General features: G+C 43.4%; 1 protein-coding gene across 3 annotated transcripts in view; it reads right to left on the reverse strand.

Annotated features, from left to right (window-relative positions):
- The window catches only part of TRPM8 (transient receptor potential cation channel subfamily M member 8), a 101,015-nt gene extending 92,403 nt beyond the window's left edge, over positions 1–8,612 (reverse strand). For all 3 annotated transcript variants that reach the window (XM_012434212.2, XM_012434214.2, XM_064372866.1), the window contains exon 1: positions 8,534–8,612. The gene's annotated coding sequence lies outside the window, so the exon portion shown is untranslated. The remainder of the gene's footprint in view (positions 1–8,533) is intronic.
- Positions 8,613–24,046: the final 15,434 nt, after the last annotated feature.

The raw sequence follows: 24,046 nt of genomic DNA on the forward strand, positions 1-24,046 counted from the left end.
CAGAAATGTCTAAGACACAGAGCAGACCCACCACTCAGCCACACTCTGCTCTCAGCCCCTCAGCCCAGCGGCCACAACTCCTCCATCCAGATCGCCCATCCCAGGCCAGCCACAGGCCTCCCACACCACAGAGACTGGCACTGGTTTAAAACGCACTCAGAATGGTTGGTCTAGACTGTTTAAAACAACAAGCGCTTCTTTTACTTCTCTCCCCAGGCATTTCCAAGAGAAGCTGAGGGTATTAATTGGTACTTTACATACATTATTGCAAAACCACAAATCAATCCTGCAAGGTATTCACTGTGATTCCCATACAGCAAATTGCTTCTAAGTAGGGCACCGATGCTTAAGAAGTGACTCCATTTGCCTTGAAATGAAAACTGTTTATTTCGCTGCAACAGAAAAGGGATATTTTTGCCTTCAAATCGCATTTCCATCAAACAAAACATTGGGAGCCATTTAAGAGGTGCAGCAAATAGCCCTCCTCTGACACTCTGAATGCCTCATTAGCAGCTGGTAGTCTCTTACTGGTTCTCTGAGACTAGTTGATATCCAGGTTGGTTGACTGTGGGTCTTGGCATAGAGCCTTAGATAACAGCTACCTCAGAAGTGCAGGTTCGTAGATCTTCTAGACACATTGTTGCAGGACTTCAGGCTCAGAAGTAAAAGAAGTATTGGAGCTGGGTGCGGTGGCTCACGCCTGCGATCCCAGCACTTTGGGAGGCTGAGGCAGGCGGATCATGAGGTCAAGACATCGAGACCACCCTGGCCAACATGGTGAAATCCCATCTCTACTAAAAATACAATTAGCTGGGCGTGGTGGCACACGCCTGTAGTCCCAGCTACTTGGCAGGCTGAGGCAGTAGAATCGCTTGAACCCAGGAGGCAGAGGTTGCAGTGAGCCGAGATCACATCACTGCACTCCAGCCTGGGTGACAGAGCAAGACTGTCTCAAAATAAAAAAATAAATGAAAGAAGCACTGAAAGAAGGAACATAAGTCCTGAGGCCCAAGGGAAGTGATGTGGGAAGAGAGCACCTGGGGCCCTGGAGAGTGAGAGGAGGGGTCTGCAGGAAAGGAGCTGCTCCTGAAAGAGTGAACTGGTAAGGCCGGGGGAGAAAGCCAATCCCTTGATTCATCACGTGCCAGGGTGAAGAAATAAAATCGCACCGCCAGATGCAGCGATGCAAAATTCCCTGGAAAAAAAAAGAAAAGTGGGCAAAGGGCTGGGATGTCCATGCGTGAGTCCTTCTGCTCCTGACTCGCCCACCATGGACTTGTCTGTCAGTGTCAGGAGAAGGTCCCTGGGGATGATCTGAGCACAGCAAAGCAGAGGAGGAACCCGTGAGAAGCGTTTCTCCTGTGGGGATGTCTTTGTACCGCATTCAACACTTTTCCCCCCAACGCTGTAAAGAGTTCTGTTTTCATCAGCGTTTTGAGCTGGTGAAGAAAATCCTGACGGCAGCCTCCCTGCTCTTCTTTCTGCTCAGCATTTTCTCCTTATTCTTAAGTGCTGATATTTTACTGCTTCTAACCAGATAAACGTCTAAAATTTTTGCATCGATCATAAGCTCTCTTTACACGCGAACTCAGGTTTCACTGTTTTGGTTTTTTTCCCAGCTCTGGACGGTTTGTTGTTGGTGTTGTTTATTGTTCTCTGGTTGCAGCATCTCCAGGCAGAAGAGAGAGTGAGGTGCCTTCCCAGGCACGGTGGAAGCTGAGATTAGAAGTCTCAAGATCCACCAGTGAAGTGCTTAATGGACAGCAGTCCTCATTTCTCATGAAACTGGCACCGAGATCAGGTGTGGCAAAGACCAGCAGCAACATGTGACCCACTGTCAAACCAGAGAATGTGCTCACGATGTGGATGCCGGCGCATGGAGCCCTGTGTGGTGACCTGGTGCCAGCAGCATTGGGCAGGCAGAGCATGGCAGCAGGGGACACATGGGGCTGTGTCCCTCCACTTTAACCCACCCCACAAAGGATGGAAAACCTTGGTACAGCTGCACCACACCTGGCTGAAGCCATTGCTGGAGGAGTCTTGGAGAACACTGGGAATTCATCATGTCAGTAACAGGCCTTTCAGAAAAGAATGTCCCACTCATAGGAGATACAGTCATCAAAACATCAACAGAATAAATCTTCCCTGAGATAAAGAAAGATTTGAGTCTTCACAATAAAAATCTCACTGGGTCTGCTGCCAGGCAAAATTAACAGGGCCAGAGGTGTCCAGATGAAATTATTTAAGTATAAGAATAAACAGGCCGGAAGCAGTGGTTCATGCCTGTAATCCCAACACTTTGGGAGGCCAAGGTGGGTAGATCACCTGAGGTCAGGAGTTTGAGACCAACCTGGCCAACAGGTGAAACCCTGTCTCTACTAAAAATACAAAAATTAGCCAGGCGTGGTGGCACATGCCTGTAATCCCAGCTACTTGGGAGGCTGAGGTAGGAGAATTGCTTGAACCCAGGAGGCAGAGGTTGCAATTAGCCAAGATTGCGCCACTGCACTCCAGCCTGAGCAACAGAGTGAGACTCCATCTCAAAAAAAAAAAAAAAGAATAAACATAAAAACATACAAGCAATATAGCAGAAAACAATTACTAAAGGAGAAAACCCAGGCTGGTATAAAACTTCTTCAACATTATAAACTATAAGGAAATGGAACCGTATTTATATATATATATATTTTGTTTTGTTTGTTTTGTTTTGTTTTGTTTTTTGAGACGGAGTTTCACTCTTGTTACCCAGGCTGGAGTGCAATGGCGCGATCTCGGCTCACCACAACCTCCGCCTCCTGGGTTCAGGCAATTCTCCTGCCTCAGCCTCCTGAGTAGCTGGGATTACAGGCACGCGCCACCATGCCCAGCTAATTTTTTCTATTTTTAGTAGAGACGGGGTTTCACCGTGTTGACCAGGATGGTCGTGATCTCTTGACCTCGTGATCTCTTGACCTCGTGATCTCTTGACCTCGTGATCCACCCGTCTCGGCCTCCCAGTATTTATATTTTTTAAGAGGGAAAATGGACCTAGAAATTGTATCCTGAGCCAGTTCAGCTGTGAGTGCAGTAGAAAGACACTCTCAGGAATGGGGAATAAGGAAGGAAAACACTCACATAACTTTAGGTAGTTCAGGAAAGGGAGACAGGGAGGCTGGAGGGAAAATGTCAGAGCTAAATAATAAGTAGAGACGACATGGTAGAGGTTTTCTTCAGTTTAAATTTTTATATTTTATCTCAGTGCACAAAGAATTGAAGAAATTTACTTAAATATTGCATAAAACAAAGAAACCAAAGAGGAAGAAGTGAGCTGAGGATAAAATAAGAGAAAGAGACTGATTAGGTCAGGGGCTTATCCAGCCTCAGGGGAAGCCTGTTCCAAGGTCCTCAAGGGGCACTAGAAATCATGCTCTAACCTTACTAATGGCCGAAGTAAAAGGTCTGTAAAAAGAAAGTAAAATGTTAGGACCTTTCAGGTTTATTATGCCAAGTGGAAAAGTGAAGCTCTGAAAACAGACTCACAGAACACGGCTATTTTTGCACAACCCTTGCTGACTGACCTTCTCAAGGGTTGTGAAAAACCAGATGGAGATGTGATACCTTAACCGGACTCCCTATCCTTCATTCTAACCTGGACTTACTGATGTTGGAGACAGAGACCCTCGTGACAGTAACCTCTTTACCGTAGAATGTTAAGCAGCCCCCTTAGAGTATAAACAATAGTAGTCAGTCAAATCTTACATCTGTGCAGCAGCCTTTGTACAGAAAATGTGTTTCTGGCCAGGCACGGTGGCTCACACCTGTAATCCCAGCACTTTGGGAGGCCAAGGCAGGCGGATCACTTGAGGTCAGGAGTTCGAGACCAGCCTGGCCAACATGGCGAAACTCCATCTCTACTAAAAATACAAAAAAAAAAAATTGCCAGGTGTGGTGGCAGGCACCTGTAATCACAGCTACTCAGGAGGCTGAGGCACAAGGATCTCTTGAACCTGGGAGGTGGAGGTTGTAGTGAGCCAAGATCATGCCACTGTGCTCCAGCCTGGGTGACAGAGTGAAACTGCATCTCAAATAAATAAATAAATAAATGTGTTTCTGTTCAGCACCGCTGGTTTTGCCTGTATAAATGATCCTCCCTTTTCCCCATCCTAGGAGCAGTGATCACAATCCTTTGCTGTCATTCTGCTGTCTGGACGGCTGCCCTCATCTTTGCAGTTGAATAAGCTCTTTCAATTGAGTCCTGAGACTTTTGATTATTTTAGGTTGACAGAATGAACATAGTCAGCTACAAACTTCACGGCATTCATAAAGTAACTTCAAAACACATTCTCTGATACAGAGGCCAGGGTGAAAAGGACTCCTGCAATTGGGGACAGGTGGAATGGGGAGGATGGGGTGTTTGTAAAGGGGCAGAATGAAGGGTTTTTCTAGTTATGTAACAGTTGCAAAAGTTGGTTTTGGTGATAGTCATACAAATCTACTCATGTGGTAAAATTGCATTAAACTATACACATACGAATGAATGCATGTCAACATGGTGAAATCTGGGACCAGGTGCTGTGGCTCATGCCTGTAATCTCAACACTTTGGGAGGCCAAGGCAGGCAGATCACCTGAGGTCCGGAGTTCGAGACCAGCCTGGCCAACATGGTAAAACTCCTTCTCTACTAAAAAAAAATACCAAAAAAAATTAGCCAGACGTGATGGCAACAGCCTGTAATCCCAGCTACTTGGGAGGCTGAGACAGGAGAATTGCTTGAACACAGGAGGTGGAGGTTGCAGTGAGCCAAGATCTCCCCATTACACTCCAGACTGGGCAACAAGAGCAAGACTCTGTCTCAAAAGAAAGAAAAGGTGAAATCTGAATGAAGCTTTTGCATTGTGCCAATGCCAATTCCCTGGTATTAAGCTCGTATGATAGTTATGTGTGATGTCACCATTGAGGGGAACTGGCTGAAGAGTACACAGACCCTCTCCACACTATTTTTTCCTCTCTGACTTCCTGTGAAGCTACAATTATCTCAAAATAATAAGTTAAAAGAAAAACGCCTATGCCAAAAGCACACCGGGCCATATAGTGGAAAACACCCCTGCACAGCCATGCAATACTTACAGCACTAAACTTTGTGTGGCTATTTCTTAAAATGTCCTGAATGCAAGTGGAAGCTATGCCATTAAAGTAAAATTCAGGCTGAGCGTGGTGACTCACACCTGTAATCTCAGCACTTCGGGAGGCCGAGGTGAGCAGATCATGAGGTCAGAGGTTCAAGACCAGCCTGGCCAATATGACGAAACTCCATCTCTACTAAAAATACAAAAAATAGCTGGGCATGGTGGTGCATGCCTGTAATCCCAGCTACTCAAGAAGCTGAGGCAGGAGAATTGCTTGAACCAGGACCCAGGAGGTGGAGGTTGCAGTGAGCCGAGATCACACCATTGCACTCCAGCCTGGGCTACAGAGCAAGACTCAATCTCAAAAAAAAAGTAAAATCCAGTGGAATTACCTCCATGGCAGGCCCAAATGATGGAACCTCCATAGAGAGATATTCAAGGGTTTGTCAAGTTCTAGCATTTACTTTTTAAACTACATAAAACTTTGCTTTCGTGTTTTTAATCAATAATCTCCATTATTCCATGTATGGTTTTTACTCTCGAAAATTTCAAATGGGCATGATGAACTTAATGGAATCTTAATGCCCACCCTAGAGATAACCTCAGTAAAAATTAAAATCAAAGTGGATTCTTGAAACACCGTTCACGTTTTTCAAAACTTCACAATAAACCTACATACCTATCAGGAGAGAAAGCAGTTCCAAACTAAGGATCAACAGTTTCTACAGTTTCCCACACAGGAAACTATCAGCCACCCTGCAAGCTGACTCAGTGGACTCATTAAAACCCAGAGTGCTGGGCCCCACCTCAAGAGCATAATATGTCTGGGGTGAGCCCCAGATTCTACATCTCTAGCAGTTCCCAGGTGCTGATGAGGTGGCCTCAAGACCACATTTAGAGGACCACTGGGCTACACATCACACCTAGGATCCTGTCATTCTTAGACTGTAATAAAATGTTTCCAGAGCATGTAATCAGATCTTTTCAAAACACATGCATGCAATTGAAGGGATTTTCAAGAGGCAGTATCATGTCAATTTTGGCTTTGTGTTCTTCTGTAGTCACAACCTGAACGTATGAACATTATAATTTGTCCTGCTTGCACATGAAACATATACCTCCATCAGACCAGGAACACCATCCAAATGTCAGTAATAAATAACTGCTATGTTTGTGTCATGTCTATTATGCACCAGGCACTGTACTTATAATAAAACAATAATCCCCATAATTCATGGGAAGATGGATCCATGTAAAGAGTATTCATGTGAAAGAGTATTCACATGGATCCATCTTCCCATGAGTTATATGGATTATTATTTTCTTCTTTAGATAGATGAGCAAACCAAGATACAGAGAGGTTAGGTAACTTTCCCAGAGTCACACAGTTGATAAGTAGAGGATGCAAAATTCAAAATCAAGCAGGCTTGCCTGAGAGCCCAACCTTAAGCATTAAGCTAATTTGTGTCACATTAATTCAGCTTTGGGAAGAAATAGATTGTCATTTTAACAACATTGGTACGCTGCCAAAATTTAAACAAAGGATTACAAACCTCATTTTGTTTGTTGAGGGGAGAGGTTGGCCATAGTACTATTTTTGTTATCAGTGGTCATGAATAATTTTACATAATCTAGAAGTCACCCAGGAACAACAGAATATTCATGCATTTTTTGAACCCAATGCAAAAAAAATTAGTCTGCTATGTTATTGTCCTAATTTAAAAAAAGGCATCTGGTATGTTTTATAAGTTACTTTTTAGCCTACCAATCACCATGGTCAAATCAGTCCTAAAATGTCATTTTCAAGCAGGATTGTCTAGTTCTCAATCTCTTTATGATAAAAAAAAAAATGAGGGGCCACAGATGTTCTCTTTTGCACACTGAATTAGAGGGGAAAAACTTGTTCATGCTCTAAAGAAAAACGCTCCAAAAGGCCCCACACCAAACCCCAGCCATCTCCGCTCTTTGAGCCATCAATTATTCATGGAAATAGTGAGTATGACACTTGCAGAGGCTTCAAGTGTAAATGGCACAGTCCAGAGAGATCTCCTCTACTCTCATTTTGGCAGGGGCATGGCAGGGATGCACACAAGGGTTACAATAACCTGCAAGGGTCACTAGGCGCCTGTGCCTCCATGTCTCAGTCACCACCAGGCGAGACCTGAGATTTATTTTGTTATAGGCATTATCCCGTTTTTCTAATTGCCTCTATCAGCCAATTTTTTTAAGTTTGAATAGATGGATGAAAACTAGGAAAATGGCAAAAGCCAGTGGAGGCTCCCAAAGTCATTGACCCCAAGTTATCCTGCTCCAAAAGGTAGAAGTAAGATAGATAGAGGTAGATACAGGCAGCAGGTGATGCTCCAAGATGCTATTTGCTGAAAGCCTCTTAGAATAAGAGGAAAGGCCGGACTCCGTATGGAGCCTGGACCCCTACTGTCTTCACAGGTGCCAAGAATGTTATCAGTTTTTAAGTAAGACAAAGATAATAATAATAGTTATTATTATTATTATAAATTATAATAATTTATAATACAATTATATTAGTTCTATAATTATTATATTATTTGTAATATAATTATAGACATAATAATATAATAATAATAAACAGCTTTGTTCCAAATTATAAAGAAATATACATCCAAAGTCACAACCTTGGAAGTAAGTCTTTTGCGCTATCAAGATTTTGACAAGCTAAAACTTCTATCATGATAATTATCTTTGTATTAGCACACGTAGAACAAATTTAAGGATCATTTCCTTACTTTCGACTCAAGAATCCTAACACTGAAAAAGTCAGCATTGGCAATAATGGATTCAAAATTAAATGGAAATAAAACCTTTAATTATTCATCCAGCCCTTCAGTGTTTCTCTCCTGCCTCTAAATAATACAAATGATGAGCATGTTTCAACAGGCTGGAAGAACAGAAGGAAACACAGTATGTAAAAACAAGCCTTTCACTGTCAAAGAATATTTACTGTTTGAATGCATGCTTTCTTGATGTTCATTTACATTTCACCATAGTCCTGATTCAAGAAAAACTTGTTTGACTATGTTCCCAATAGGACTGCTTCAAATAGTCGGCTGTAGAGGTCAGATGCCAGTGAATTTTTCACTAATGCTCATTTAGGGAGTTTCTAACTCTATCAGAAAAAGGAAACTTCAATTATATTTAAAGTCATTCAAAAATCAAGCAAAGATTTCATTTCTAAATAAATCTGAGTGAGGATTAGATATATTTGTGAAATAGCATTTTGCTTACGCCCACATCTCTTTGAGAAATTAAAATTTTTGTCTTCCTTTGGTTTCAAATCTTCATAGAAAACTGAATATTGCCCCTCCCAGAGACACAAATGCATATTATTTTACAAGGTACAGCAATGGCAACGTTTAAGGACAAGCAAAAAGCAAAAGTTGATGACATACCGTAAGTGATGGCCTTTACCTAGCAGGATTTTCTCTCACCCAAGGATTCTGCTGATCTCTTCGCACAGGAGGAGGAAAGCTTTTATAACTGGAATCTTCTTAGCCCCGCCTTCTTCTCTGAGGTTCTTTTAAGCAGAGGAACAAAAATCTTAAGCCACTGAGGTTGCAAGAAGACTCCTAAAGCCTCTGCGCACAGTGGCAATTTAGCAATGGAATACGAGTGGGGAATGGATAATTAGCCAACACGGTATTTTAAATGCTAATTAAGAAATGATACCAAATTCCCACTCTTAGCTTGACAATAATACCATAGTATAAAATCATACTGAGATTTAATTTCTGCAATTAGTGGCACATTTTAAAAACCACAAATGAAATGGGAAATGCTTATTATAGAAAGTGATGACAAGATTAATTGATAAATTAAAAGCTCTTAGTTAAGATTGGGAAAAAATTCTTAAATAGAGGAAATTTAACCAACATTGCTTTTTCTCAGATTTTGTGAACTTTCCTCACACCAACTTAAATGCAGCACTGGGACAGGCAAGAGGGCATCACGGAGGTGAGCAAATCTAGCTTTATTAATTTACAGCTACTTCCTGTCCCCTTTCAACTATACTTTGTAAGAACTCTCCTAGAAGAAATAAGTAATAATTGCCAGTGGGCAACTTTCAGTCATTTTACTTAAATCATGTGCCACAAACATAATAGTTATATCATACTAATATTCCTTTGTGTTGGCCATTATTTCTATTATATTATTTACATATGAAGCATATGTCATAGAGAAATAGAAATAGGATAGTGTATTTTAGGAACTGATTACAAAAGACATATAAATGCAAAATAGTTAGAGATGAAAGAGAAGGAGTGTGAAGGGGTTTTTTTGCAAAGGCAGAGAGAATTGAACAAGGTCTGAAAGGAAGGATAGGATTGTTGTGATAACTTCTGCACAAAGCATGTTCAATTCAGGAAGAAAACCCCTCGACAAAGAGAGACAAAAGACTTCAAACAGAGGTCTCAAACTCAAATATTCCAAAGTTCAGATGAAGGGAGTGGCTAAGTGTAAGGCAGTAGGGAAGGGTGGGGGCTGTGGAAAACTGGAAATGATAGATTCCACATTTGAATGAGGACCCATGTGAGAAGAGATCCAGCCAGAAATGGAGAGAGAGAATCAAAGAAATCCCAGAATTACTCTAAATATGGGTCCTAGAACAAAACATTCCCATACCCAGCACGGTCCCCAAGCACGTCTATAGCACTGCACAGAGGAGCAGGTTCACCTGAGGAGCGGAGCAGCAAAATTAGCTTTTTAACTGTTAGAAATACTGAGCCGGCCGGGCCAGTGGCTCATGCCTGTAATCCCAGCACTTTGGGAAACTGAGGTGGGTGGATCGCTTGAGGTCAGGGGTTCAAGACCCCTTGCAACATGGCAAAACCCCATCCCTACTAAAAATACAAAAATTAGCCAGATATGGTGGCACGTACCTGTAATCCAGCTAATTGGGAGGCTTAGACATGAGAATTGCCTGAACCTGGGAGGTGGAGGTTGTAGTGAGCTAAGATTATGCCACTGCACTCCAACCCGGGTGACAGAGTAAGATACTGTCTTGAGAGAGAGAGAGAGAGAGAGAGAGAGAGAGAGAGAGAGAGAGAGAGAGAGAGAAATATTGAGCCAATTAATTAAACTCATGTGGACTTCTCTCATTCATTGTCTGGTTATTAAACAAGTTTTTCTGTTCTATCCCAATTTAATTGCAAACTTGTTTTATCCACAACAGATAATGTATAATCTGGCCTGAACAAATTGTATTCAAATATCTTTAGCAAGTCCTTAGAATCATATGTGAATAGATCCTTGCTGTAACAAGTAAGCATCTTCCTGAAAGGGGAGCAAGGTAGATGGAGATAGAGAGTATAAAGTAAAGGTGTAGGTATATAATCTACAGATTTAGAGATGCAACAAAATGTCCAATTTATCTAGCAAGGTAGATACAAATGGTTTTGGTTTTTTCTTGAAAAGTTTTTTTTTAGATGCTGGATTTGCACTATCTTTCAATGCCAGAAGGTGGCTTCCATGAGCAACTTCGGTCACAGAGACGTTTTCAGCCACCTACCTCCTCTAAGCAGGCTTCAAAGGTGAATTAATGGCACCGTCCTTGCTTGTCCCTGCAGACCTTTCTCCCTCACTAAGATGAGAAGAGCCATTCTGTATGCTTCCAACTAAATGTGTAGACTCAGATTCTCAGCTCGGCTTCTCTATTTTTTGTGTCATGAGAAAACAAAACTGAACAAACTAGATGGACGACGATGATGGTCACAGAGCAATGCAAATGCATTGATGCCGCTGACGCTGCACTTATAAATGGTTAAGACAGCAAATTTCATGTTATGTGCATTTTATCACAATTAAAAATAATTTTTAAAAATATTCAGTGAAACCGGCTCTGAATTTGAACACGGGCTCTGACACTCGGCTACCTATGGGACCTCCAGCAAACTTCTCACCCCAGAGCCCAGCTCAGTAAAACAGGACCCTATCACCTGCTAGGATTTTATGGGGGGAATCCTGAAAGGACCAGCCACGGTGGATGTACCAACCCAATTAGAATCCTTCCTACCTCCAATATATTTAGTCCCTTCCAGTTCAGCATCCATGGGTTTGGGGTTTCGCTTTGCAGAGGATGGCGGTGGGAAGGGGCCTTTCTTGCTGCTGCCAGGCCTGCAATGAGAGAAAAGTGCCTGCCTCCTCTGTCCATGGTGAGCTTCCATCATATGTTCCCAATAGTGTTTTCCGGTGCGTGGCTTGTGCCCACCTGCACCAGCATTTCCGGGAGCACTGGCTGGAGATCAAGCTCCAGGGCCCACCACTAGACCTGTTGAACCAGGATCTCTTGGTAGGGCTGAGGAACATGGCAATTCTCCAGTCCAGCAGAGTTTGAGAACCACACAGGTCTGAAGAAACAAGTGACATTAGAAGAATTGCTGTCACCCAGCAGGAGCAAGGTAAAAACACAGACTGCTGGGTGGTAGCGAATGTGCTGTCCTGGGATCAAAGGGGAACAGGCAGGAACTGGGCAAAGACATAGAGAAGTGGTCACACCCTGGAGGGCCTCTTGGATTTCACTTCCAAGGCTCGTTGCCTGGTGCTACCAAGACAAAGAGGTCAAGAAGGAAAAAAATTTTGTAACACAAGCAATTTTGCCCAAAGCTTGGGCTCCTTCCTGCACCATATTGGCTCTGAACTACTGAGACCCCTTGGGTTACAGGAGAGATTTCTTAGCCACTTGTGCTCAAAGAATCCCTCTAGGAAGCAGTGAATTGCCTGTCCACTTCTGGCAAGTGGGAAATCCCGGAGCTCAGTGGCTCCCATGCCTCCGGCCCACTGAGGGATACACTTGAGCCATAGAAGGACCCCAGACACCAGCAGGAGAGCAAGACACTCAGTGGGCTCCCTTCCATCTCCCCAAGATGCTCACTTGGATTTCAAATTTCATCCTCCCGCTCTAAACCCCTAGCTTTGTGCCTTCTGGAGTTCACCTCCTCTCCCAGGCACTTGGACCAGACCCTCCCCTCCCCTGGAGATGGTGCACAGCAGTGTACAGCAGTTCTGCCCTCTCTGGCTGAGTTTGCTCCACTGGAGCTGGTGGAAGGGACATGGCTCTCTGGTCACTATGAAGGCCTCTCACCCTAGGCATTCCATGAAGAGTCTGCCCCTCCTGTGCCCCACACTTACAAGACCCTCTAGGCCTCCCTTACTCCTTGTTTGTTTTAGTTCCTAAACTGCAGTTCCAACCCTTTTCCTGGCTGTCTTCAGAAATGATTTGACTCTCTGACTACAGAGTTCACCACCTGTGTTCTAGAAAGTGTTCTACTCTTTTATATACACTGACAGTCAAAAAGGAGCCAGATCCTTGGCTACACTTCTTATGTCAATCAGCACAGCTGCTTCACTACCTCACTGACTCAACATTGCCTATGACTTAGGCAACTCATCTGTCAAGGACACACCATTCCATAGAAGCTATGGCTTCCACCTCAACTTTTCTGAAATATGGTAAGTTTAAGCCTGAACAAACTTCTAGGCAATATAGGTATAAGTTAACACAGAGATCCATAGGACCCTCTAGCATACAAATGAACAATACAAATAATGCATTTATAGGTCCCAGAAACAACAACCTGGTGGGAAGCTCCCAGCATAAGTGTGCTTCCAACATGTATAACCCACACTTGCAAAAAACTATGGAACCCTTCTCAGCAACTCAAGTGATCAATCCTAATATAAACCAAATCTATGCATCTTTACCCACCTTCCACAATCCCTTTCTGCCTTCAGCCCTCCATTTCACATCCCCAGTGGTTCTGCAGTAGAGCAATAAAAAGCAATAAGTAATGCTTCTCAAACTTTCATGTACATGTGAATCATCTAGGAATCTGGTTGAATGCAGATTCTGGTTCAGTAGATGCAAGGTGAGACCTACGATGCTCCATATCTAACAAGCTCTTCCCAGGTGAGCCTCTGCTGCTGGTCCACAGTACACACTTTGATGGTAAGGGCGCATGAAGCACCAGACTCCTGTCAGCACCACGGTCAGCTCCAAGGCCAGCAACAGGGAGAAAGGCAGGAACCAGAAGTGTGGTCCAGAGAAAGTGCCGCCCACCTGAAAATGTTCACCAGGCAAACCCAAGGCTATCTGTGTCTAGGGGATAAGAGGTCCCTGTAGATTTGGTGCTCTTCAGAAGTCTCCCCAGTCCCTGGAACTCTCCCCTCCCTGAAGGAATCAGGTCTAGCCAGCTCCTTCAGACTGTGGTCTGTGTCTCTTCTGGCCTTAAACAAGTTCTTTCTCCAGTCCTGAGTTCAAGGTTCAGTAGCCAGATGACCATTGACCTCAGGCTGGATTGCCCTGGGCCCCTTATTTAAGCTTCACATCTTCCCAGAGCCATTGTGGGTGACCTCACCAGGCATCTATGGAGCTCCACACCTCTTTAGAGATTAAGTTTGCACTGAACAATTCAGGAATGTCGAAATGTCAGCACCACCCCCAGGGAACTGTTCTTTTACCTGATGCTATAAAATCAAAGAACTCTCCATGAGCCTGAATAATATAACAGGACATTTTATGGGTATATGAAGGGGACAGATGCTTTTATTCTCTTACAATCGCTGTAATTTTAATGAGTCTTTCATGATTCACTTTATTCAAGTGAGGGTTTTTATAAGATCTTCCCAATTTCTATTCTGCTGTTCAATCTCAACCAACATGATTTACTCTTTCTAAATATATATGAATCCTACTATCGTATTTACATAAATGTCTTTATCATCACTGTTCTTTCATTTTAACCTGATATGGTTCCCATTCTGAACTCTGTCTTAAGGAAATGATGAGTTCTTTTCACCCCTTCATGAAACGTGAAAGAAAGCTGATCTTCTCTTGCCCACTGACTTCTTTCTCCAAGAAAGAAGAATGAAACATGAGAGAACAAATGGGGCCGTGAGGTAATAATCACAGATCTCAGTTTCTATTCTGGTATGATTATTTACTGTAAGAAAAACACTTCTCTCTTCTCAGTTATCCAGAAGATGTTTAGGGGACACAACATTTTTGTATTAGGCATATGAAGGAAACTGCACAGAACAGACTCATCTGTGGTGAATGTTAAGGTGTGTATCCCAGTGGCCTCGCTATATAAGAATTAATATGTTGCTCAAAGGATTAAGCAGCTGGCATCTAAGTGGGTCATTGATGGAACTAGGGCAGAATTTTGGCTCTCTCTGATGTGTTGCATAATGTAAGTTACCAGGCCTATGTTGATGAGTCCTTCTGTTGTCACAGCATGTGTGACACTGTTTCAGGCATGGTACTACAGTAGTGAACAAGGCAGATCACACCCCTTCCCCAGGGAGCCCACATCCCAATCGGGGTGACAGACAAATAACAAACAAAAATGCCAGATAGTGCCAAGTAATATAAAAAACAAGACAGGGGAAAGGAATAGACAGTGGCAGGATGGTTTTTTCACATGAACAGTCTGGAGAAGTCCTTCTGCTGAAGTAAGAATGGGGCAGGGACCTGAGTGAAACAAGAGAGTCAGAAAAGAAGACCTGGGGGGAACACATGCAGCCCAGGCAGACAGCAGAGGCGAAGGTCTGGAGTGAGCTCACCAGGACTGAGGGGAGGAAGTGGAGAGAGGAAAGAATGAGTAGGAAAACAGCCAGGAATCAGATTATGTGGGACTTGGTAGGCCCTTGTAAAGATTTTTGCTTTTATTCTGCATATCATGGGAAGCCCCCAGGAGTTTTAAGCAGGGAAAGGAGTGATTTGGTGAGTCTTTGAAACCATCCCTCTCTCTGCAGGGCACACAAGTGACTGAGAGGGGACTGGGGAGTTGGTGGGGTTCTGTGCTGCCCAGTGATCCAGGCTAGAGATGAGCGTGGCTTGGACTTCCTAGGGTGGGGCCATGGAGGTGATGACATGTCATCAGATTTAGGATTGTTGTGATGATAGAGAGCCAGCACAATTTGCTGATGGATTGGAGAGGGACACTTGTATGACTCGTGGGGGTTGGTATGCCACTCAGCTGAGGAGGCCTAGAAGAGAGTAGCAAAAAGAGCAGAGCCGGGTCAAGACACCCAGGAGACAAAGAAGCAGCTTTCAACTCTTTCATGGTCATGGGGAGCCTTCTTCAGTCATCCCAGATGCAAGGGGCCACATGACGCTTTTAAGTGAACTTTCTATCAGGTATCCAAGTTGCTTTGGCCATAAGAACCCACACTAGAACTTGGAACAAGAATGAACAGTAGATGACACAGACAGAAATAGAGATGGAGATAGAAATGGACTCAGAGACAGAGAGAGATGGAGATGAGAATGGAGGTGGAGATGGGGTGGGGGATGGAGAGAGAGAATAGAGATGCCAATTAACAAGTACCAAGAATAACACAGACTCTGAGACCAAAGTATTTGATGTCCACCTACATAAATGTAAACAATGAGGATTTGTCTCATACCTTTATACTAAATCTTTCAGAGTAAAGCAGAATACCATCATCATTAGGCGTTCCATCTCCAGAAACAAACAAGCCTGTATTAAAGCCCAGGTTCCAGGGCAACCTTGGGTAAGTTTCCTGACCTCTGTAAGCCTAGTGTCTTCATCTCTGATAGTAACGCTGCCTGCAGAGATTAGTGTCTTCACCTCTATAAAGCACAGGCATCTAAAGAGTAAGGAACTAGTACATGTGAACCACTGCTGAGACAGAGGTCAACTTCTTGTACAAGACTGTGTTCTAATAGCAACGTGTTAACATCCCTTGACCATCAGACAAGTCATTGATTCAACCTTGCCAATGATATCGATGAGCAAAGAGTTAGAAAGAGGATAGGAAATGTAAAGTAGATGATTTCAAAGAGACTCAGAGGAAACTGCATTTAAACATCTGCATTCAATACTAGACAAAGCAAACAAGGCAAGGGGAACTGGGCTTTTGAGGAAATGTTTTTGCCCTGCCTGCAGCCCAAGAGTGTTTCAGCTTTTGAGTGTGGGAGAAAATGCAACTACTTTGTATATTAAAAATTCACATCATCGTCCATTTGGCCTATATGACCTTGTTTTATCCCAGTTTAGAGCTCTGGGCAATAAGAACCCATTTCTTCCCTTTTATCTGAATTACCAAAACTTTGCTTGAACTTACTCAGACAAAGTAAGTTCTGAGTGATTTCTGACCACTTTTATGTGGTAATGGGATGGAAAGAAAAACATATTCAAGGTCCACTGGATTAGCAGAGCTGCTCCATTTTCCTTCCAATTTGGGGGATGAGATAGGGAGGATGCTGAATGCTACCTAAAAGCATGAAGGCTATGGGCAGTGAGGTGTAATGGAAAAGGGAACATGAAAAGCAATGAACAATTAGGATTATTAGAAATATTACCATTCCACAGAGTGGTCTCTGAGTGGAGAAGGGTTCAAATGCCAGAGACAAAAATAGCCAATCAGCCCCAGATAATTGAATATTTGCCCCATAGTAACCTGATGGGAAAGATATTTTCCAATGGGAGAATAAGCTCCAGAGCACTGGCCCCTGGGAACTCTGTCTGGTATCAGCTGGCTGCCAGCCTCTGATAGACAGCAGCAGTATAGTTTTTTCACATGAACAGTCTGGAGAAGACCTTCTGCTGAAGTAAGAACTGGTCAGGGACCTGGGTGAAACAAGAGAGTCAGAAAAGAAGACCTGGGGGGAACAAATGCAGCCCAGGCAGACAGCAGAGGCGAAGGTCTGGAGTGAGCTCACCAGGACTGAGTGAAGGAAGTGGAGAAAGGAAATAATGAATAGGAAAATAGCCAGGAATCAGATTTCGTGGGACTTGGTAGGCCCTTGTAAAGGTTTTTGCTTTTATTCTGCATATCGTGGGAAGCCCCCGGGAGTTTTAAGCAGGGAAAGGAGTGATTTGGTGAGTCTTTGAAACCATCCCTCTGGCTGCAGTGGGATGCAGCAAATTCAGACATGATTAAGGCAAAACTCCACATGCAAGGAATTCAGTCTCATAAAAATCCAGATGGTTAGGTAATGAAGAAACAAGTACTATTATTAGGAGGTTCAAGTATGTTTTGATGAAGTATCCAACAATCAAGGATCAGCTTTCTGTTCAGCTTTTGCCCCTTATATACATACTGTGATAGTGATATCTCAGGGAGGAAGGTGTTAGACCATTCAAAGAATTTCTATTTTTAACATGTCTCCGATGGCAAACACTCTCTACATTTATGTGCATGGGTGCACACTCCCCCATGACATTAGCTAACATTTGTTGAGTGCCTGTTATATGTCAGCATATTTCTAAGTGTTTTATGGGTGCGAACTCACTGAAGCTCCCAAGAAACCTATGGGTTGGTGCTACCGGTATCATCATCCACATTTTACAGACAATACAACTGAGGCACAGATTAAGTAATTTACCCATGTTTACATAATTGGCAAGTGGTAGAGCCAGGCTTGAAATCTAGACTGTCTAGTTCCAGGGTCTTTTGCTTAACCCCTTTGCTGAACCTCATGAGGTGCAAATGTGCACATGTGTATACATGAACACACATATACACACATGCACGTACTCAGAGTCACTCAGAGTAAGAGACACAGGGAGACAGGTTAGCCCTAATGAAACTTAAAGAGAAGGTGAGGCTGTTCCAGCTACCTTCTTAAGCTATGCTAAGAAGCGTAAGGTGGGAGAAGTCATGTTTTAAGGAATCTCCAAAGATTATCCTGAATGTCTCTATTCATGTGTCTAATATGCACCTCTGACTTAACAGGTCCCAGAGTGCTTGATTCCAAACCACACCCCCACTTCAAACCTGCATCTCTTCCCCACATCAGCTCGTGACACTATCAGCCAACTAATTGCTCAGACCAGCACGCTGGAGTCGTCTTTGGTTTTTCTCTTTTTCCCCACCCCAATACACCAGTAACTCTTGTCATTTCTGCCTCCAAATCTGATTCAGTGTAGTCCAAATCTGACCATTTCTCTGGTCACTGCTGCAGACCTCTGTCATCCAAGGTGCCATCATCTCTTTTTAGAAGTTGGCCACAGCTCCAAGCTGTCAGCAACCGATTTCCTCACAGGATCCATTCTCCACAGCCTCTTCCAAAGTCATCCCTTCAAAGTACTTCTTGGATTATATCAGTCCCCTTTTTAGAACTGTCAGGTGGCTTCCCATTGTAGTCAGAACAACCCACTGCATATGACAATCTACAACAACCAATTCCAAATGATGGTCTACAGCAAACCACTCCCTATGATGATCTACAACAATCCATTCCCTGTGATGGTCTACAACAACCCATTTCCTATGATGATCTACAACAATCCACTCCAAATGATGGTCTACAACAACCCACTCCCTATGATGGTCTACAACAACCCACTCCCTATGATGGTCTACAACAACCCACTCCCTATGATGGTCTACAACAACCCACTCCCTATGATGGTCTACAGCAATCCACTCCCTATGATGGTCTACAACAACCCACTCCCTATGATGGTCTACAGCAACCCACTCCCTATGATGGTCTACGACAACCCACTCCCTATGATGGTCTACGACAACCCACTCCCTATGATGGTCTACAGCAACCCACTCCCTATGATGATCTACAGCAACCCACTCCCTATGATGGTCTACAGCAACCCACTCCCTATGATGGTCTACAACAACCCACTCCCTATGATGGTCTACAACATCCCACTCCCTATGATGGTCTACAACAACCCACTCCCTATGATGGTCTACAGCAACCCACTCCCTATGATGATCTACAACAACCCACTCCCTATGATGGTCTACAACAACCCACTCCCTATGATGGTCTACAACAACCCACTCCCTATGATGGTCTACAACAACCCACTCCCTATGATGGTCTACAGCAATCCACTCCCTATGATGGTCTACAACAACCCACTCCCTATGATGGTCTACAGCAACCCACTCCCTATGATGGTCTACGACAACCCACTCCCTATGATGGTCTACGACAACCCACTCCCTATGATGGTCTACAGCAACCCACTCCCTATGATGATCTACAGCAACCCACTCCCTATGATGGTCTACAGCAACCCACTCCCTATGATGGTCTACAACAACCCACTCCCTATGATGGTCTACAACATCCCACTCCCTATGATGGTCTACAACAACCCACTCCCTATGATGGTCTACAGCAACCCACTCCCTATGATGATCTACAACATCCCACTCCCTATGATGGTCTACAACAACCCACTCCCTATGATGGTCTACAGCAACCCACTCCCTATGATGATCTACAACATCCCACTCCCTATGATGGTCTGCAACAACTCACTCCCTATGATGGTCTACAGCAACCCACTCCCTATGATGGTCTACGACAACCCACTCCCTATGATGATCTACAACATCCCACTCCCTATGATGGTCTACAACAACCCACTCCCTATGATGATCTACAGCAACCCACTTCCTATGATGATCTGCAACAACCCACTCCCTATGATGGTGTATAACAACCCACTCCCTATGATGGAAGTGGGTATAACAGCCGACTCCAAATGATGATCTGCAACAACCTATGACCTTGTCTCTCTATGCTCTCTCCCTTGATTTCTTCTTGGGCTCTTAGTGCTTTACATTTTATATCTACAACTCCATTCCCCAGATCTTCTAGTACTTGGTTGCCTAAAAATGTATAAGGCAGAGGTTCAGAGCTCAGGCTACAAAAGAGGACTGACTGGGTGAAAATCCCAAATTCACCATTTTACTTATGTAATCTTGAGCAACTTTTATAATGCTCTGAGCTTATTTCTTCATCTAGAAAACAATGAAATTAAGAATAGCATCTCCCCAGAGTTCTTGTGGAAACTAAGCAAATTAACCCCATGTAAAGCACACCAAGCAATATTTTTCTTATGAACTGTTCACCGTTGTGATTATTACTGTTAATACTATCAATATTTTTATTAACAGCAAATAAATTACGATTTGAGCTTGGTCTTTGAAGAGTCAGAGCACCACCACTCACCACTGGCTGTGTGAATTTGGTGACCTCTCTGTGTCTGGCTTTCTCATTTATTAAGCAGAAATTCCACAAATTTAAATGTAACAAATGAAAATTTATACCATCCTTGGAGATATTTAGTTAATACAGATAAACCACTCAAAATAGTGCGTGGCACACAGCAAGCATTCTGAAGTGCTCACCATCATCATTATCGTGTTGTAATCATTGTTCTCTTCTTCCAGGTGTCTGTTAGCCATTCCACCATCCAGAGGCCCTTGCTCATCCTCCACCGTAGTCACTCTGTCATATCAGCTTGCCTTGTTTTTCATCATTGCATTGACCCCTGCTTGACATTAGTGTCTTTAGCGCATTGATACACATCATTGGCCGTCTCTCTCCCCTTCTAGCCTTTTCACCGGTGTTTCCCCAGTGCCAGGAGCAGAGCTTGGGACATGGTAGGACTCAATAAAAGTAAAATGAACAAGCATCACATTTTTTCACGCGCGGAAAGACTCTGTCTGCACGAGGACTCTGTTCCCCAGGACTGTTATTCTGCTATGAAAGTTCACGGCCAATCATCACTGCACATCAAACCTTAATGGAAGATCTCAATGATTTTTACCTAAGTGCATTTTGTTGTTCTCAAGTTGCTGCTGCTCAAGCAGCTGTCTCCATAGAAGATGAGCGCCTCAATGGCAATTCTCCCTTGGTTCATGTGCTCAGATGCACCCTCTCATATTTACCTTCTCCCTTTACTCATTGATTTATTTCTTAATTAATCACTCAATTCATTCACTAACCTGATACTGATTGAGCACCAACTATGTATGGGCCTAATGCAGAGCACTGAAGTTACAAAGACTCATACAACTTGGTACCTGCTTGTAAGGAGTTACAATATAGCCAAGGAGGAAGATACAGAAATGGAGAATTAAAATGCAGTGGGTTTACTGATGGCTGCAGGTATTGCTTTTATGGCATTCCCCAAAAGGGGCAGCAACATAGCCCAGAGGAATGAGAAAAGACTGCCCCTCCACCATGTTCCTGAAGGAGAATGACCCAAAACACAGGGTGAGGATAGCAAACTGATGGGTGTAGTTAGAGTTTGGAGTAAGGGGTAGGGTGTATGTGGAGGAGAGGAGATTGACTAGGTGGGCAGGGGAACTTCTGTGGTCTGGCAGAGGAGTTTGGAACTTATCTTGCAAGCAACATATAAGCAGTGAAGGACCTATCACAAGATCAATGCCAGATTTGGGATTTAGGAGGTTGCCCTGTGTCTCTCTGGTGGTCAAGGCAGAAATGGAAACAAAGGAACGATATGGTCACCAGTAAGAGATGAGGAGTGTGATAGTGATGATGGAGAGGAGGGATAACTTTTAAACATCAGGAGGTCTGGATGATTGATTGACATAGGATATGAAAGAAAAGGAAGAATTAGCTGAGCTTTCTGGTTCTTTCTTGGGAGACTAGTTGCAATTCCTTCTAACTCACTATCACTGCGCTCACTGCAACTGCAGTAGAAACTCTTAACAACACCATCAGAACTGGTAGTCAGTTTCTTTGAAGAGCATCAAAAAGTTCAAGACTCTTGAGAAGGTTCAATTTAAATTGCTGTGGTAAACAGACTAATGCCCCCCAAAAGACATCTGCATCCTAATTCCTAGAACCTGTGAATATGTCAAGCCACATGGAAAGGGGAATTAAGGTTGCAGATGACACTAAGGTTGCTAACCAGCAGATCTTAAAACAGGGAGATTATTTTGGACTATCTGGGTAGGTCCAATGGAATCGCAAGAGAAAAGGGAGACAGGAGACTCAGTATCAGAGAAAGAGATGGAAGCAGAATCAGACAGATGCAACAAGGCTGGTTTTGAGGACAGAGGAAGAGGCCATAAGCCAAGGAATGTGGGCAGCCTCTAGATGCTGGAAAAGGCAAGAATACTGATTCCCAGCTACAGGCTGCAGAAGGAATGCAGCCCCACCACCACCTTGATTTTAGCTCAGTGAGACCCGTACCGAGCTCCTGAAATACAGAATCGGAAGATAAGAAGTTTGTGTTAAATCAGTTTCATGATATGGGGGACTTGATTTTACCATTTTCCGAAGCAGTTTCACACATACTAGCTCACTTGTTTCTGCAATGCTGGGAGGCAGGTTTTATGGTCCCCATTTTATAAATGATGAAATTAAGGTTTGAGAAATTAAGACACTTGCTCAAACCCTCTCAACAATGATGTGCTGGAGCAAGGACTAAGTCCCTGGTCTGTGTAGGGCCCTTCCTCTGGCCTACGTTGCCTCTCCTATCTTGAGTGATGTTCTCACACTAAAAGCCATCTCTATGGATCAAAACGTAGACAAAAGCAAGATGAAAATGTTCTTTTATTTGAATTCTGAATGTAACAAGTAAAGAAATTAATAGGTGCTTTATTCACAGCAAGAACGTGTGTTTAAATGTTCTCCAAACCCCAGTCTTTCTTCCTCCATTCTTTCTTCTGTTCTTCTTTACGTCCTTTCTTCTTTCTTATCTGATGTTAGGCACAGAGGAAGTTACAACAATAAATGGGACTGCAATTCTTCCCTTGGGGGGTATAAAATGTAGTATTTGATCATAAATAGGCACATTATAAGTAGACTGTCATAAAGGCCAGGGAATCCAAGCACCTAGAACACAAAACACAGTAGAAGAAAGCTTTGAGCTTTGTTTTGAACATATAATCTCTGATCAACCACAGACTGTAGATTAAGGATTAGCTCCAATTTATACATCTTTAGCCCTTACACACACAAAGACTTAAAACTCTTATAACAACCAAGAGTGGGCATGCATCAGCATGGAGTCCTGGGAACCGTGGCTGCATTCCTGTGTGTTTTTACTTTTGTTACCCCCGAGTACCTTTTTCTTAATCCTGGAATAGGATGCATAGTCCAGGCTCAAATACATGCATTGCTTTCTTGTTCACTTTCCCATAAACCATAAACAAATGAAAAATGAGTTCCCATGTAATGCTGCATCTCAGGAGTAAACAACCTGTGCCTCTGGTGCCCACCAGCCCTGGAGATGAGTATAATCTGCATGATCCTCATGCCTCCCATGGTTTCTGGTACAGCCAGTGCCCAGTAAACACTGGTGGATTGATGAGTAGCACAGCACCATTGTACTCCAGATGATAACATGGAGGTAAAATCAAATACCTATTTTCTGCCTGTGCTGCCACCATCCTAGATCTTGAATTCCTTTCTTGCCCTCTTTTGAGGGTAAGAAACCTCTTTTATTGGGAGACTCTTGGCTGAAAACAACTCTATTTCTAGGATCAAGCAACAGAAAGTCATTAAATGTGGACACACAATGGGTCCCATCCTTTTCATGCTGCAGAGATGAAACAGAAATGGGTCTGAGGGCTTTTCTTCACAACAGGCTATCTTCTCTTTCAGTAATGTGAAAGGATTCTTGGTAATTCCAGTGTAACCACTGAGCCCCATCACTGATACTCAGACTCAGAAGTTGCTAGATCTTCACCCCACTCTGTGACACATCTGTTGTGTTTAGGAAGTCAGATAAATTTCATTCACCAGATCTGCTTTGAAAGAGAACAGTGCACCAGTTTGCAAGCAAACAAAAAAACAACACAGTCCAAGTTTGCGTAAGTAAATAAGGGATTTATCGGTTCAGGGAGTTGAAAACAGTAGGGGCATATTGTATTCAGAAGCAGCTTGATCAAGGGCTCGGGTGACACCACCAGGACTTGGTTTCCGTCTCTGTGCTTCTTGGTTTCAGCCTTCTCCATCTGGGCTTTATTCTCAGACATAAGGATCTTGCATCCACTCATGGTTGCAAGATGGTCACAGCAGCCAGAACTACCAACATCTCACTTGTAACAAAAACGGGGGAATGTCCACTTTTCAGACGCCACAAACAAAAGTCTTGGCATTCAATCTTGAGGTTTCCAATTGGCCTGAGATCACAGGTCTA

Source organism: Aotus nancymaae, unplaced genomic scaffold (assembly GCF_030222135.1).
Source record: "Aotus nancymaae isolate 86718 unplaced genomic scaffold, 86718_ANA_hifiasm-v0.15.2.pri h1tg000008l, whole genome shotgun sequence".
Lineage (NCBI taxonomy): Eukaryota > Metazoa > Chordata > Mammalia > Primates > Aotidae > Aotus > Aotus nancymaae.